This window comes from Lithobates pipiens, unplaced genomic scaffold (genome assembly GCF_037356315.1).
Source record: "Lithobates pipiens isolate NorthernLeopardFrog02 unplaced genomic scaffold, aLitPip1_a1.2 Scaffold_25, whole genome shotgun sequence".
Lineage (NCBI taxonomy): Eukaryota > Metazoa > Chordata > Amphibia > Anura > Ranidae > Lithobates > Lithobates pipiens.
The window spans coordinates 107,141,203-107,153,202 of NW_027507787.1; the positions used below are offsets into that span (position 1 = coordinate 107,141,203).

The 12,000-nt window shown below is 48.8% G+C and overlaps 44 pseudogenes; all 44 read right to left on the reverse strand.

Moving 5' to 3' along the window:
- Nucleotides 1-70: 70 nt before the first annotated feature.
- Nucleotides 71-189, reverse strand: LOC143931435 (5S ribosomal RNA; annotated as a pseudogene).
- Nucleotides 190-573: 384 nt separating this feature from the next.
- LOC143932249 (5S ribosomal RNA) lies at nucleotides 574-692 on the reverse strand (annotated as a pseudogene).
- Nucleotides 693-801: 109 nt separating this feature from the next.
- LOC143931975 (5S ribosomal RNA) lies at nucleotides 802-920 on the reverse strand (annotated as a pseudogene).
- Nucleotides 921-1,028: 108 nt separating this feature from the next.
- On the reverse strand, nucleotides 1,029-1,147 carry LOC143932553 (5S ribosomal RNA; annotated as a pseudogene).
- A 108-nt stretch (nucleotides 1,148-1,255) lies between these two features.
- On the reverse strand, nucleotides 1,256-1,374 carry LOC143931865 (5S ribosomal RNA; annotated as a pseudogene).
- A 108-nt stretch (nucleotides 1,375-1,482) lies between these two features.
- Nucleotides 1,483-1,601, reverse strand: LOC143932116 (5S ribosomal RNA; annotated as a pseudogene).
- A 223-nt stretch (nucleotides 1,602-1,824) lies between these two features.
- LOC143932377 (5S ribosomal RNA) lies at nucleotides 1,825-1,943 on the reverse strand (annotated as a pseudogene).
- Nucleotides 1,944-2,052: 109 nt separating this feature from the next.
- On the reverse strand, nucleotides 2,053-2,171 carry LOC143932555 (5S ribosomal RNA; annotated as a pseudogene).
- A 108-nt stretch (nucleotides 2,172-2,279) lies between these two features.
- Nucleotides 2,280-2,398, reverse strand: LOC143931238 (5S ribosomal RNA; annotated as a pseudogene).
- A 108-nt stretch (nucleotides 2,399-2,506) lies between these two features.
- LOC143932654 (5S ribosomal RNA) lies at nucleotides 2,507-2,625 on the reverse strand (annotated as a pseudogene).
- Nucleotides 2,626-2,963: 338 nt separating this feature from the next.
- On the reverse strand, nucleotides 2,964-3,082 carry LOC143931078 (5S ribosomal RNA; annotated as a pseudogene).
- A 108-nt stretch (nucleotides 3,083-3,190) lies between these two features.
- On the reverse strand, nucleotides 3,191-3,309 carry LOC143932423 (5S ribosomal RNA; annotated as a pseudogene).
- A 109-nt stretch (nucleotides 3,310-3,418) lies between these two features.
- On the reverse strand, nucleotides 3,419-3,537 carry LOC143932246 (5S ribosomal RNA; annotated as a pseudogene).
- Nucleotides 3,538-3,645: 108 nt separating this feature from the next.
- LOC143931250 (5S ribosomal RNA) lies at nucleotides 3,646-3,764 on the reverse strand (annotated as a pseudogene).
- A 108-nt stretch (nucleotides 3,765-3,872) lies between these two features.
- On the reverse strand, nucleotides 3,873-3,991 carry LOC143932434 (5S ribosomal RNA; annotated as a pseudogene).
- Nucleotides 3,992-4,100: 109 nt separating this feature from the next.
- Nucleotides 4,101-4,219, reverse strand: LOC143932145 (5S ribosomal RNA; annotated as a pseudogene).
- A 109-nt stretch (nucleotides 4,220-4,328) lies between these two features.
- On the reverse strand, nucleotides 4,329-4,447 carry LOC143931900 (5S ribosomal RNA; annotated as a pseudogene).
- Nucleotides 4,448-4,781: 334 nt separating this feature from the next.
- Nucleotides 4,782-4,900, reverse strand: LOC143931918 (5S ribosomal RNA; annotated as a pseudogene).
- A 108-nt stretch (nucleotides 4,901-5,008) lies between these two features.
- Nucleotides 5,009-5,127, reverse strand: LOC143931173 (5S ribosomal RNA; annotated as a pseudogene).
- A 108-nt stretch (nucleotides 5,128-5,235) lies between these two features.
- On the reverse strand, nucleotides 5,236-5,354 carry LOC143932195 (5S ribosomal RNA; annotated as a pseudogene).
- A 109-nt stretch (nucleotides 5,355-5,463) lies between these two features.
- On the reverse strand, nucleotides 5,464-5,582 carry LOC143931922 (5S ribosomal RNA; annotated as a pseudogene).
- Nucleotides 5,583-5,966: 384 nt separating this feature from the next.
- Nucleotides 5,967-6,085, reverse strand: LOC143931216 (5S ribosomal RNA; annotated as a pseudogene).
- A 109-nt stretch (nucleotides 6,086-6,194) lies between these two features.
- Nucleotides 6,195-6,313, reverse strand: LOC143932108 (5S ribosomal RNA; annotated as a pseudogene).
- A 334-nt stretch (nucleotides 6,314-6,647) lies between these two features.
- LOC143931673 (5S ribosomal RNA) lies at nucleotides 6,648-6,766 on the reverse strand (annotated as a pseudogene).
- A 108-nt stretch (nucleotides 6,767-6,874) lies between these two features.
- On the reverse strand, nucleotides 6,875-6,993 carry LOC143931746 (5S ribosomal RNA; annotated as a pseudogene).
- A 108-nt stretch (nucleotides 6,994-7,101) lies between these two features.
- Nucleotides 7,102-7,220, reverse strand: LOC143932215 (5S ribosomal RNA; annotated as a pseudogene).
- A 109-nt stretch (nucleotides 7,221-7,329) lies between these two features.
- Nucleotides 7,330-7,448, reverse strand: LOC143931436 (5S ribosomal RNA; annotated as a pseudogene).
- A 384-nt stretch (nucleotides 7,449-7,832) lies between these two features.
- LOC143931227 (5S ribosomal RNA) lies at nucleotides 7,833-7,951 on the reverse strand (annotated as a pseudogene).
- A 109-nt stretch (nucleotides 7,952-8,060) lies between these two features.
- LOC143931977 (5S ribosomal RNA) lies at nucleotides 8,061-8,179 on the reverse strand (annotated as a pseudogene).
- A 108-nt stretch (nucleotides 8,180-8,287) lies between these two features.
- Nucleotides 8,288-8,406, reverse strand: LOC143932554 (5S ribosomal RNA; annotated as a pseudogene).
- Nucleotides 8,407-8,514: 108 nt separating this feature from the next.
- On the reverse strand, nucleotides 8,515-8,633 carry LOC143931568 (5S ribosomal RNA; annotated as a pseudogene).
- Nucleotides 8,634-8,741: 108 nt separating this feature from the next.
- Nucleotides 8,742-8,860, reverse strand: LOC143932241 (5S ribosomal RNA; annotated as a pseudogene).
- Nucleotides 8,861-9,083: 223 nt separating this feature from the next.
- LOC143932240 (5S ribosomal RNA) lies at nucleotides 9,084-9,202 on the reverse strand (annotated as a pseudogene).
- A 109-nt stretch (nucleotides 9,203-9,311) lies between these two features.
- Nucleotides 9,312-9,430, reverse strand: LOC143932586 (5S ribosomal RNA; annotated as a pseudogene).
- A 108-nt stretch (nucleotides 9,431-9,538) lies between these two features.
- On the reverse strand, nucleotides 9,539-9,657 carry LOC143931262 (5S ribosomal RNA; annotated as a pseudogene).
- A 108-nt stretch (nucleotides 9,658-9,765) lies between these two features.
- Nucleotides 9,766-9,884, reverse strand: LOC143932655 (5S ribosomal RNA; annotated as a pseudogene).
- Nucleotides 9,885-10,222: 338 nt separating this feature from the next.
- On the reverse strand, nucleotides 10,223-10,341 carry LOC143931079 (5S ribosomal RNA; annotated as a pseudogene).
- Nucleotides 10,342-10,449: 108 nt separating this feature from the next.
- On the reverse strand, nucleotides 10,450-10,568 carry LOC143932424 (5S ribosomal RNA; annotated as a pseudogene).
- A 109-nt stretch (nucleotides 10,569-10,677) lies between these two features.
- LOC143932247 (5S ribosomal RNA) lies at nucleotides 10,678-10,796 on the reverse strand (annotated as a pseudogene).
- Nucleotides 10,797-10,904: 108 nt separating this feature from the next.
- On the reverse strand, nucleotides 10,905-11,023 carry LOC143931274 (5S ribosomal RNA; annotated as a pseudogene).
- Nucleotides 11,024-11,131: 108 nt separating this feature from the next.
- LOC143932435 (5S ribosomal RNA) lies at nucleotides 11,132-11,250 on the reverse strand (annotated as a pseudogene).
- A 109-nt stretch (nucleotides 11,251-11,359) lies between these two features.
- Nucleotides 11,360-11,478, reverse strand: LOC143932126 (5S ribosomal RNA; annotated as a pseudogene).
- Nucleotides 11,479-11,588: 110 nt separating this feature from the next.
- Nucleotides 11,589-11,707, reverse strand: LOC143932151 (5S ribosomal RNA; annotated as a pseudogene).
- Nucleotides 11,708-11,815: 108 nt separating this feature from the next.
- On the reverse strand, nucleotides 11,816-11,934 carry LOC143931835 (5S ribosomal RNA; annotated as a pseudogene).
- Between the last annotated feature and the right edge of the window lie 66 nt (nucleotides 11,935-12,000).

Consider the following 12,000-nt stretch of genomic DNA (forward strand, 5'->3'; position numbering starts at 1 on the left):
AGATGGTCACCTCGGCAAACAAGCAGAAAAATAAAACAGGTCGTCGACGCCAAACAACATATTAAGAAAAACCCTACGGCACCTGGTTTTCCCAGACGGTCTTGCATCCAGGTACTAGCCAGGCCCGACCCTGCTTAGCATCCGAGATTTAACGAGATAGGGTGCATTCAGGGTGATGTGGCCATAGGCAATCTTGCTGGATAATCTCAACCCTCTTGACAAACGCCAAGATGGTCACCTCAGCAAACAAGCAGAAAAATAAAACAGGTCGTCGACGCCAAACAACATATTAAGAAATACCCTACGGCACCTGGTTTTCCCAGACGGTCAGGGTGATGAGGCCATAGACAATCTTGCTGGCCACTCTCAACCCTATTGACAAATGCCAAGATGGTAACCTCGGCAAACGAGCAGAAAAATAAAACAGGTCGTCGACGCCAGTGACATATTTTAAAAGAAGCGTGCAGCACCTGGTATTCCCAGGCGGTCCCACATCCAGGTACTAACCAGGCCCGACCCTGCTTAGCATCTGAGATAAGACAGGTCGTCGACGCCAACAACATATTAAAAAAAGGTCTATGGCACCTGGTATTCCCAGGCAGTCTCCCATCCAAGTACTAACCAGGCCTGACCCTGCTTAGCATCCAACATCAGATGAGATTGGGCACATTCAGGGTGATGTGGCCATAGGCGATTTTGTTTGCCACTCTTAACCCTCTTGACAAATGCCAAGATGGTCACCTTTGCAAACAAGCAGAAAAATAAAACAGGTCGTCGACTCCAAACAACATATTAAGAAAAACCTTACGGCACCTGGTTTTCCCACACGGTCTCCCATCCAGGTACTAACCAGGCCCGACCCTGCTTAGCATCCGAAATTTAACAAGATAGGGTGCATTCAGGGTGATGTGGCTGTAGGCAATCTTGCTTGCCAATCTCAACCCTCTTGACAAATGCCAAGATGGTCACCTCAGCAAACAAGCAGAAAAATAAAACAGGTCGTCGACGCCAACAACATATTAACAAATTGCCTACGGCACCTGGTATTCCCAGGCATTCTCCCATCCAGCTACTAACCAGGCCCAACCCGGCTTCGCATCCGAGATCAGATGAGATCGGGCGCATTCAGGGTGATGAGGCCATAGACGATTTTGTTAGCCACTCTTAACCCTCTTGACAAACACCAAGATGGTCACCTCGGCAAACAAGCAGAAAAATAAAACAGGTCGTCAACGCCAACAACATATTACAAAAAAGCCTACGGCACTTGGTATTCCCAGGTGTTCTCCCATCCAGGTACTAACCCGGCCCGACCCTGCTTAGCGTCCAATATCAGACAAGATTGGTCGCATTCAAGGTGATGTGGCCGTAAGGAATCTTGCTTGCCACTCTCATCCCTCTTGACAAACGCCAAGATGGTCACCTCGGCAAACAAGCAGAAAAATAAAACAGGTCGTTGACGCCAACAACATATTAAAAAAAAGCCTGTGGCACCTGGTATTCCCAGGCAGTCTCCCATCCAGGTACTAACCAGGCCCGACCCTGCTTAGCATCCAAGATCAGACAAGATTGGGTGCATTCAGGGTGATGTGGCCATAGATGATTGTGTTGGCCACTCTTAACCCTCTTGACAAATGCCAAGATGGTCACCTCAGCAAACAAGCAGAAAAATAAAACAGGTCGTCGACGCCAACAACATATTAAAAAATTGCCTACGGCACCTGGTATTCCCAGGCGGTCCCCCATCCAGGTACTAACCAGGCCCGACCCTGCTTAGCACCTGAGATAAGACAGGTCGTCGACGCCAACAACATATTAAAAAAAGGTCTATGGCACCTGGTATTCCCAGGCAGTCTCCCATCCAGGTACTAACCAGGCCCGACCCTGCTTAGCATCCAACATCAGATGAGATCGGGCACATTCAGGGTGATGTTGCCGTAGGCGATTTTGTTTGCCACTCTTAACCCTCTTGACAAAGGCTAAGATGGTCGCCGTTGCAAACAAGCAGAAAAATAAAACAGGTCGACGACGCCAAACAACATATTAAGAAAAACCCTACGGCACCTGGTTTTCCCAGACGGTCTCGCATCCAGGTACTAACCAGGCCCGACCCTGCTTAGCATCCGAGATTTAACGAGATAGGGTGCATTCAGGGTGATGTGGCCGTAGGCAATGTTGCTGGCCAATCTCAACCCTCTTGACAAATGCCAAGATGGTCACCTCAGCAAACAAGCAGAAAAATAAAACAGGTCGTCGACGCCAACAACATAATAAAAAATTGCCTACGGCACCTGGTATTCCCAGGCGGTCTCCCATCCAGCTACTAACCAGGCCCAACCTGGCTTAGCATCCGAGATCAGATGAGATCGGGCGCATTCAGGGTGATGAGGCCATAGACAATCTTTCTGGCCACTCTCAATCCTCTTGACAAACGCCAAGATGGTAACCTCGGCAAACAAGCAGAAAAATAAAACAGGTCGTCGACGCCAACAACATATTAAAAAAAAGCCCGTGGCACCTGGTATTCCCAGGCAGTCTCCCAACCAGGTACTAATCTGGCCCGACCCTGCTTAGCATCCAACATCAGATGAGATCGGGCACATTCAGGGTGATGTGGCCGTAGGCGATTTTGCTGGCCACTCTCAACCCTCTTGACAAACACCAAGATGGTCACCTCAGCAAACAAGCAGAAAAATAAAACAGGTCGTCGACGCCAAACAACATATTAAGAAAAACCCTACGGCACCTGGTTTTCCCAGACGGTCGCCCATCCAGGTACTAACCAGGCCCGACCCTGCTTAGCATCTGAGATTTAACGAGATAGTGTGCTTTTAGGGTGATGGGGCGGTAGGCGATCTTGATGGCCACTCTCAACCCTCTTGACAAATGCCAAGATTGTCACTTCAGCAAGCAAGCATAAACACAAAAAAACAGGTCGTCGACGCCAACAACATATTAAAAAAAACTTACAGCACCTGGTATTTCCAGGCGGTGTCCCATACAGGTACTAACCAGGCCCGACCCTGCTTAGCATCTGAGATCAGACGTGATTGGGCGCATTCAAGGTGATGTGGCTGTAAGCAATCTTGCTTGCCACTCTCATCCCTCTTGACAAACGCCAAGATGGTAACCTCGGCAAACAAGCAGAAAAATAAAACAGGTCGTTGACGCCAACAACATATTAAAAAAAAGCCTGTGGCACCTGGTATTCCCAGGCAGTCTCCCAACCAGGTACTAACCAGGCCCGACCCTGCTTAGCATCCAACATCAGATGAGATCGGGCACATTCAGGGTGATGTGGCCGTAGGCAATCTTGCTGGCCAATCTCAACCCTCTTGACAAATGATAAGATGGTCACCTTGGCAAACAAGCAGAAAAATAAAACAGGTCGTCGACGCCAAACAACATATTAAGAAAAACCCTACGGCACCTGGTTTTCCCTGACGGTCTCGCATCCAGGTACTAACCAGGCCCGACCCTGCTTAGCTTCCGAGATTTAACGAAATAGGGTGCATTCAGGGTGATGTGGCCGTAGGCAATCTTGCTGACCAATCTCAACCCTCTTGACAAATGCCAAGATGGTCACCTCAGCAAACAAGCAGAAAAATAAAACAGGTCGTCGACGCCAACAACATAATAAAAAATTGCCTACGGCACCTGGTATTCCCAGGCGGTCTCCCATCCAGCTACTAACCAGGCCCAACCTGGCTTAGCATCCGAGATCAGATGAGATCGGGCGCATTCAGGGTGATGAGGCCATAGACAATCTTTCTGGCCACTCTCAACCCTCTTGACAAACGCCAAGATGGTAACCTCGGCAAACAAGCAGAAAAATAAAACAGGTTGTCGACGCCAACAACATATTAAAAAAAAGCCTGTGGCACCTGGTATTCCCAGGCAGTCTCCCAACCAGGTACTAATCTGGCCCGACCCTGCTTAGCATCCAACATCAGATGAGATCGGGCACATTCAGGGTGATGTGGCCGTAGGCGATTTTGTTGGCCACTCTCAACCCTCTTGACAAACACCAAGATGGTCACCTCAGCAAACAAGCAGAAAAATAAAACAGGTCGTCGACGCCAAACAACATATTAAGAAAAACCCTATGGCAACTGGTTTTCCCAGACGGTCTCCCATCCAGGTACTAACAAGGCCCGACCCTGCTTAGCATCCAACATCAGATAAGATCGGGCACATTCAGGGTGATGTGGCCGTAGGCAATTTTGCTGGCCACTCTCAACCCTCTTGACAAACGCCAAGATGGTCACCTTGGCAAACAAGCAGAAAAATAAAACAGGTCGTCGACGCCAAACAACATATTAAGAAAAACCCTACGGCACCTGGTTTTCCCAGACGGTCTCGCATCCAGGTACTAACCAGGCCCGACCCTGCTTAGAATCCGAGATTTAACAAGATAGGGTGCATTCAGGGTGATGTGGCCGTAGGCAATCTTGCTGGCCATTCTCAACCCTCTTGACAAATGCCAAGATGGTCACCTCAGCAAACAAGCAGAAAAATAAAACAGGTCGTCGACGCCAACAACATATTAAAATTTTTTTACGGCACTTGGTATTCCCAGGTGTTCTCCAATCCAGGTACTATCCAGGCCCGACCCGTCTTAGCGTCCAATATCAGATGAGATCAGGTGAATTCAGGGTGATGTGGCCGTAAGCAATCTTGCTGGCCACTCTCAACCCTCTTGACAAATTCCAAGATGGTCACTTCGGCAAACAAGCAGAAAAATAAAACAGGTCGTCGACGCCAACAACATGTTAAATAAAAGCCAACGGCACCTGGATTTTCCCGGCGGTCTCCCATCCAGGTACTAACCAGGCCCGACCCTGCTTAGCATCCGAAATCAGATGAGATTGGGCGCATTCAGGGTGATTTGCTCATAAGTGATCTTGCTAGCCACTTTCAACCCTCTTGACAAACGCCAAGATGGTCACCGTGCCAAACAAGCAGAAAAATAAAACAGGTCGTCGACTCCAACAACATATTAAAAAAAAGCCTACAGCACCTGGTATGCCCAGGCGGTCTCCCATCCAGGTACTAACCAGGCCCGACCCTGCTTAGCATCTGAGATAAAACAAAATCGGGCGCATTCAGGGTGATGCAGCCGTAGGCGATCTTGATTGCCACTCTCAACCCTCTTGACAAACGCCAAGATGGTCACCTCGGCAAACAAGCAGAAAAATAAAACAGGTCGTCAATGCCAACAACATATTACAAAAAAGCCTACGGCACCTGGTATTCCCAGGCGGTCTCCCAACTAAGTACTAACCAGGCCCTACCCTGCTTAGCATCTGAGATCAGGCGAGATTGGGTGCATTCAAGGTGATGTGGCCATAAGCAATCTTGTTTGCCACTCTCATCCCTCTTGACAAACGCCAAGATGGTCACCTCGGCAAACAAGCAGAAAAATAAAACAGGTCGTCGACGCCAAACAACATATTAAGAAAAACCCTACGGCACCTGGTTTTCCCAGACGGTCTTGCATCCAGGTACTAGCCAGGCCCGACCCTGCTTAGCATCCGAGATTTAACGAGATAGGGTGCATTCAGGGTGATGTGGCCTTAGGCAATCTTGCTGGATAATCTCAACCCTCTTGACAAACGCCAAGATGGTCACCTCAGCAAACAAGCAGAAAAATAAAACAGGTCGTCGACGCCAAACAACATATTAAGAAATACCCTACGGCACCTGGTTTTCCCAGATGGTCAGGGTGATGAGGCCATAGACAATCTTGCTGGCCACTCTCAACCCTATTGACAAATGCCAAGATGGTAACCTCGGCAAACGAGCAGAAAAATAAAACAGGTCGTCGACGCCAGCGACATATTTTAAAAGAAGCGTGCAGCACCTGGTATTCCCAGGCGGTCCCACATCCAGGTACTAACCAGGCCCGACCCTGCTTAGCATCTGAGATAAGACAGGTCGTCGACGCCAACAACATATTAAAAAAAGGTCTATGGCACCTGGTATTCCCAGGCAGTCTCCCATCCAAGTACTAACCAGGCCCGACCCTGCTTAGCATCCAACATCAGATGAGATTGGGCACATTCAGGGTGATGTGGCCATAGGCAATTTTGTTTGCCACTCTTAACCCTCTTGACAAACGCCAAGATGGTCACCTTTGCAAACAAGCAGAAAAATAAAACAGGTCTTCGACGCCAAACAACATATTAAGAAAAACCTTACGGCACCTGGTTTTCCCACACGGTCTCCCATCCAGGTACTTACCAGGCCCGACCCTGCTTAGCATCCGAAATTTAACAAGATAGGGTGCATTCAGGGTGATGTGGCTGTAGGCAATCTTGCTGGCCAATCTCAACCCTCTTGACAAATGCCAAGATGGTCACCTCAGCAAACAAGCAGAAAAATAAAACAGGTCGTCGACGCCAACAACATATTAAAAAATTTTTACGGCACTTGGTATTCCCAGGTGTTCTCCAATCCGGGTACTATCCAGGCCCGACCCGTCTTAGCGTCCAATATCAGATGAGATCAGGTGAATTCAGGGTGATGTGGCCGTAAGCAATCTTGCTGGCCACTCTCAACCCTCTTGACAAATTCCAAGATGGTCACTTCGGCAAACAAGCAGAAAAATAAAACAGGTCGTCGACGCCAACAACATGTTAAATAAAAGCCAACGGCACCTGGATTTTCCCGGCGGTCTCCCATCCAGGTACTAACCAGGCCCGACCCTGCTTAGCATCCGAAATCAGATGAGCTTGGGCGCATTCAGGGTGATTTGACCATAAGTGATCTTGCTAGCCACTTTCAACCCTCTTGACAAACGCCAAGATGGTCACCGTGCCAAACAAGCAGAAAAATAAAACAGGTCGTCGACTCCAACAACATATTAAAAAAAAGCCTACAGCACCTGGTATGCCCAGGCGGTCTCCCATCCAGGTAATAACCAGGCCCGACCCTGCTTAGCATCTGAGATAAAACAAAATCGGGCGCATTCAGGGTGATGCAGCCGTAGGCGATCTTGATTGCCACTCTCAACCCTCTTGACAAACGCCAAGATGGTCACCTCGGCAAACAAGCAGAAAAATAAAACAGGTCGTCAATGCCAACAACATATTACAAAAAAGCCTACGGCACCTGGTATTCCCAGGCGGTCTCCCAACTAAGTACTAACCAGGCCCTACCCTGCTTAGCATCTGAGATCAGATGAGATTGGGTGCATTCAAGGTGATGTGGCCATAAGCAATCTTGTTTGCCACTCTCATCCCTCTTGACAAACGCCAAGATGGTCACCTCGGCAAACAAGCAGAAAAATAAAACAGGTCGTCGACGCCAAACAACATATTAAGAAAAACCCTACGGCACCTGGTTTTCCCAGACGGTCTTGCATCCAGGTACTAGCCAGGCCCGACCCTGCTTAGCATCCGAGATTTAACGAGATAGGGTGCATTCAGGGTGATGTGGCCATAGGCAATCTTGCTGGATAATCTCAACCCTCTTGACAAACGCCAAGATGGTCACCTCAGCAAACAAGCAGAAAAATAAAACAGGTCGTCGACGCCAAACAACATATTAAGAAATACCCTACGGCACCTGGTTTTCCCAGACGGTCAGGGTGATGAGGCCATAGACAATCTTGCTGGCCACTCTCAACCCTATTGACAAATGCCAAGATGGTAACCTCGGCAAACGAGCAGAAAAATAAAACAGGTCGTCGACGCCAGTGACATATTTTAAAAGAAGCGTGCAGCACCTGGTATTCCCAGGCGGTCCCACATCCAGGTACTAACCAGGCCCGACCCTGCTTAGCATCTGAGATAAGACAGGTCGTCGACGCCAACAACATATTAAAAAAAGGTCTATGGCACCTGGTATTCCCAGGCAGTCTCCCATCCAAGTACTAACCAGGCCCGACCCTGCTTAGCATCCAACATCAGATGAGATTGGGCACATTCAGGGTGATGTGGCCATAGGCGATTTTGTTTGCCACTCTTAACCCTCTTGACAAATGCCAAGATGGTCACCTTTGCAAACAAGCAGAAAAATAAAACAGGTCGTCGACTCCAAACAACATATTAAGAAAAACCTTACGGCACCTGGTTTTCCCACACGGTCTCCCATCCAGGTACTAACCAGGCCCGACCCTGCTTAGCATCCGAAATTTAACAAGATAGGGTGCATTCAGGGTGATGTGGCTGTAGGCAATCTTGCTTGCCAATCTCAACCCTCTTGACAAATGCCAAGATGGTCACCTCAGCAAACAAGCAGAAAAATAAAACAGGTCGTCGACGCCAACAACATATTAACAAATTGCCTACGGCACCTGGTATTCCCAGGCATTCTCCCATCCAGCTACTAACCAGGCCCAACCCGGCTTCGCATCCGAGATCAGATGAGATCGGGCGCATTCAGGGTGATGAGGCCATAGACGATTTTGTTAGCCACTCTTAACCCTCTTGACAAACACCAAGATGGTCACCTCGGCAAACAAGCAGAAAAATAAAACAGGTCGTCAACGCCAACAACATATTACAAAAAAGCCTACGGCACTTGGTATTCCCAGGTGTTCTCCCATCCAGGTACTAACCCGGCCCGACCCTGCTTAGCGTCCAATATCAGACGAGATTGGTCGCATTCAAGGTGATGTGGCCATAAGGAATCTTGCTTGCCACTCTCATCCCTCTTGACAAACGCCAAGATGGTCACCTCGGCAAACAAGCAGAAAAATAAAACAGGTCGTTGACGCCAACAACATATTAAAAAAAAGCCTGTGGCACCTGGTATTCCCAGGCAGTCTCCCATCCAGGTACTAACCAGGCCCGACCCTGCTTAGCATCCAAGATCAGACAAGATTGGGCGCATTCAGGGTGATGTGGCCATAGATGATTGTGTTGGCCACTCTTAACCCTCTTGACAAATGCCAAGATGGTCACCTCAGCAAACAAGCAGAAAAATAAAACAGGTCGTCGACGCCAACAACATATTAAAAAATTGCCTACGGCACCTGGTATTCCCAGGCGGTCCCCCATCCAGGTACTAACCAGGCCCGACCCTGCTTAGCACCTGAGATAAGACAGGTCGTCGACGCCAACAACATATTAAAAAAAGGTCTATGGCACCTGGTATTCCCAGGCAGTCTCCCATCCAGGTACTAACCAGGCCCGACCCTGCTTAGCATCCAACATCAGATGAGATCGGGCACATTCAGGGTGATGTGGCCGTAGGCGATTTTGTTTGCCACTCTTAACCCTCTTGACAAAGGCTAAGATGGTCGCCGTTGCAAACAAGCAGAAAAATAAAACAGGTCGTCGACGCCAAACAACATATTAAGAAAAACCCTACGGCACCTGGTTTTCCCAGACGGTCTCGCATCCAGGTACTAATCAGGCCCGACCCTGCTTAGCATCCGAGATTTAACGAGATAGGGTGCATTCAGGGTGATGTGGCCGTAGGCAATGTTGCTGGCCAATCTCAACCCTCTTGACAAATGCCAAGATGGTCACCTCAGCAAACAAGCAGAAAAATAAAACAGGTCGTCGACGCCAACAACATAATAAAAAATTGCCTACGGCACCTGGTATTCCCAGGCGGTCTCCCATCCAGCTACTAACCAGGCCCAACCTGGCTTAGCATCCGAGATCAGATGAGATCGGGCGCATTCAGGGTGATGAGGCCATAGACAATCTTTCTGGCCACTCTCAATCCTCTTGACAAACGCCAAGATGGTAACCTCGGCAAACAAGCAGAAAAATAAAACAGGTCGTCGACGCCAACAACATATTAAAAAAAAGCCCGTGGCACCTGGTATTCCCAGGCAGTCTCCCAACCAGGTACTAATCTGGCCCGACCCTGCTTAGCATCCAACATCAGATGAGATCGGGCACATTCAGGGTGATGTGGCCGTAGGCGATTTTGCTGGCCACTCTCAACCCTCTTGACAAACACCAAGATGGTCACCTCAGCAAACAAGCAGAAAAATAAAACAGGTCGTCGACGCCAAACAACATATTAAGAAAAACCCTACGGCACCTGGTTTTCCCAGACGGTCGCCCATCCAGGTACTAACCAGGCCCGACCCTGCTTAGCATCTGAGATTTAACGAGATAGTGTGCTTTTAGGGTGATGGGGCGGTAGGCGATCTTGATGGCCACTCTCAACCCTCTTGACAAATGCCAAGATTGTCACTTCAGCAAGCAAGCATAAACACAAAAAAACAGGTCGTCGACGCCAACAACATATTAAAAAAAACTTACAGCACCTGGTATTTCCAGGCGGTGTCCCATACAGGTACTAACCAGGCCCGACCCTGCTTAGCATCTGAGATCAGACGTGATTGGGCGCATTCAAGGTGATGTGGCTGTAAGCAATCTTGCTTGCCACTCTCATCCCTCTTGACAAACGCCAAGATGGTAACCTCGGCAAACAAGCAGAAAAATAAAACAGGTCGTTGACGCCAACAACATATTAAAAAAAAGCCTGTGGCACCTGGTATTCCCAGGCAGTCTCCCAACCAGGTACTAACCAGGCCCGACCCTGCTTAGCATCCAACATCAGATGAGATCGGGCACATTCAGGGTGATGTGGCCGTAGGCAATCTTGCTGGCCAATCTCAACCCTCTTGACAAATGATAAGATGGTCACCTTGGCAAACAAGCAGAAAAATAAAACAGGTCGTCGACGCCAAACAACATATTAAGAAAAACCCTACGGCACCTGGTTTTCCCTGACGGTCTCGCATCCAGGTACTAACCAGGCCCGACCCTGCTTAGCTTCCGAGATTTAACGAAATAGGGTGCATTCAGGGTGATGTGGCCGTAGGCAATCTTGCTGACCAATCTCAACCCTCTTGACAAATGCCAAGATGGTCACCTCAGCAAACAAGCAGAAAAATAAAACAGGTCGTCGACGCCAACAACATAATAAAAAATTGCCTACGGCACCTGGTATTCCCAGGCGGTCTCCCATCCAGCTACTAACCAGGCCCAACCTGGCTTAGCATCCGAGATCAGATGAGATCGGGCGCATTCAGGGTGATGAGGCCATAGACAATCTTTCTGGCCACTCTCAACCCTCTTGACAAACGCCAAGATGGTAACCTCGGCAAACAAGCAGAAAAATAAAACAGGTTGTCGACGCCAACAACATATTAAAAAAAAGCCTGTGGCACCTGGTATTCCCAGGCAGTCTCCCAACCAGGTACTAATCTGGCCCGACCCTGCTTAGCATCCAACATCAGATGAGATCGGGCACATTCAGGGTGATGTGGCCGTAGGCGATTTTGTTGGCCACTCTCAACCCTCTTGACAAACACCAAGATGGTCACCTCAGCAAACAAGCAGAAAAATAAAACAGGTCGTCGACGCCAAACAACATATTAAGAAAAACCCTACGGCACCTGGTTTTCCCACACGGTCGCCCATCCAGGTACTAACCAGGCCCGGCCCTGCTTAGCATCCGAGATTTAACGAGATAGTGTGCTTTTAGGGTGATGGGGCGGTAGGCGATCTTGATGGCCACTCTCAACCCTCTTGACAAATGCCAAGATGGTCACTTCAGCAAGCAAGCATAAACACAAAAAAACAGGTCGTCGACGCCAACAACATATTAAAAAAAACTTACAGCACCTGGTATTTCCAGGCGGTGTCCCATACAGGTACTAACCAGGCCCGACCCTGCTTAGCATCCAAGATCAGATGAGATCGGGCGCATTCAGGATGATATGGCTGTAGGCGATCTTGCTGGCAACTCTCAACCCTCTTGACAACACCAAGATGGTCACCTCAGCAAACAAGCAGAAAAATAAAACAGGTCGTCGACGCCAAACAACATATTAAGAAAAACCCTACGGCACCTGGTTTTCCCAGATGGTCTCCCATCCAGGTACTAACCAGGCCCGACCCTGCTTAGCATCCGAGATTTAACGAGATAGTGTGCTTTTAGGGTGATGGGGCGGTAGGCGATCTTGATGGCCACTCTCAACCCTCTTGACAAATGCCAAGATGGTCACCTCAGCAAGCAAGCAGA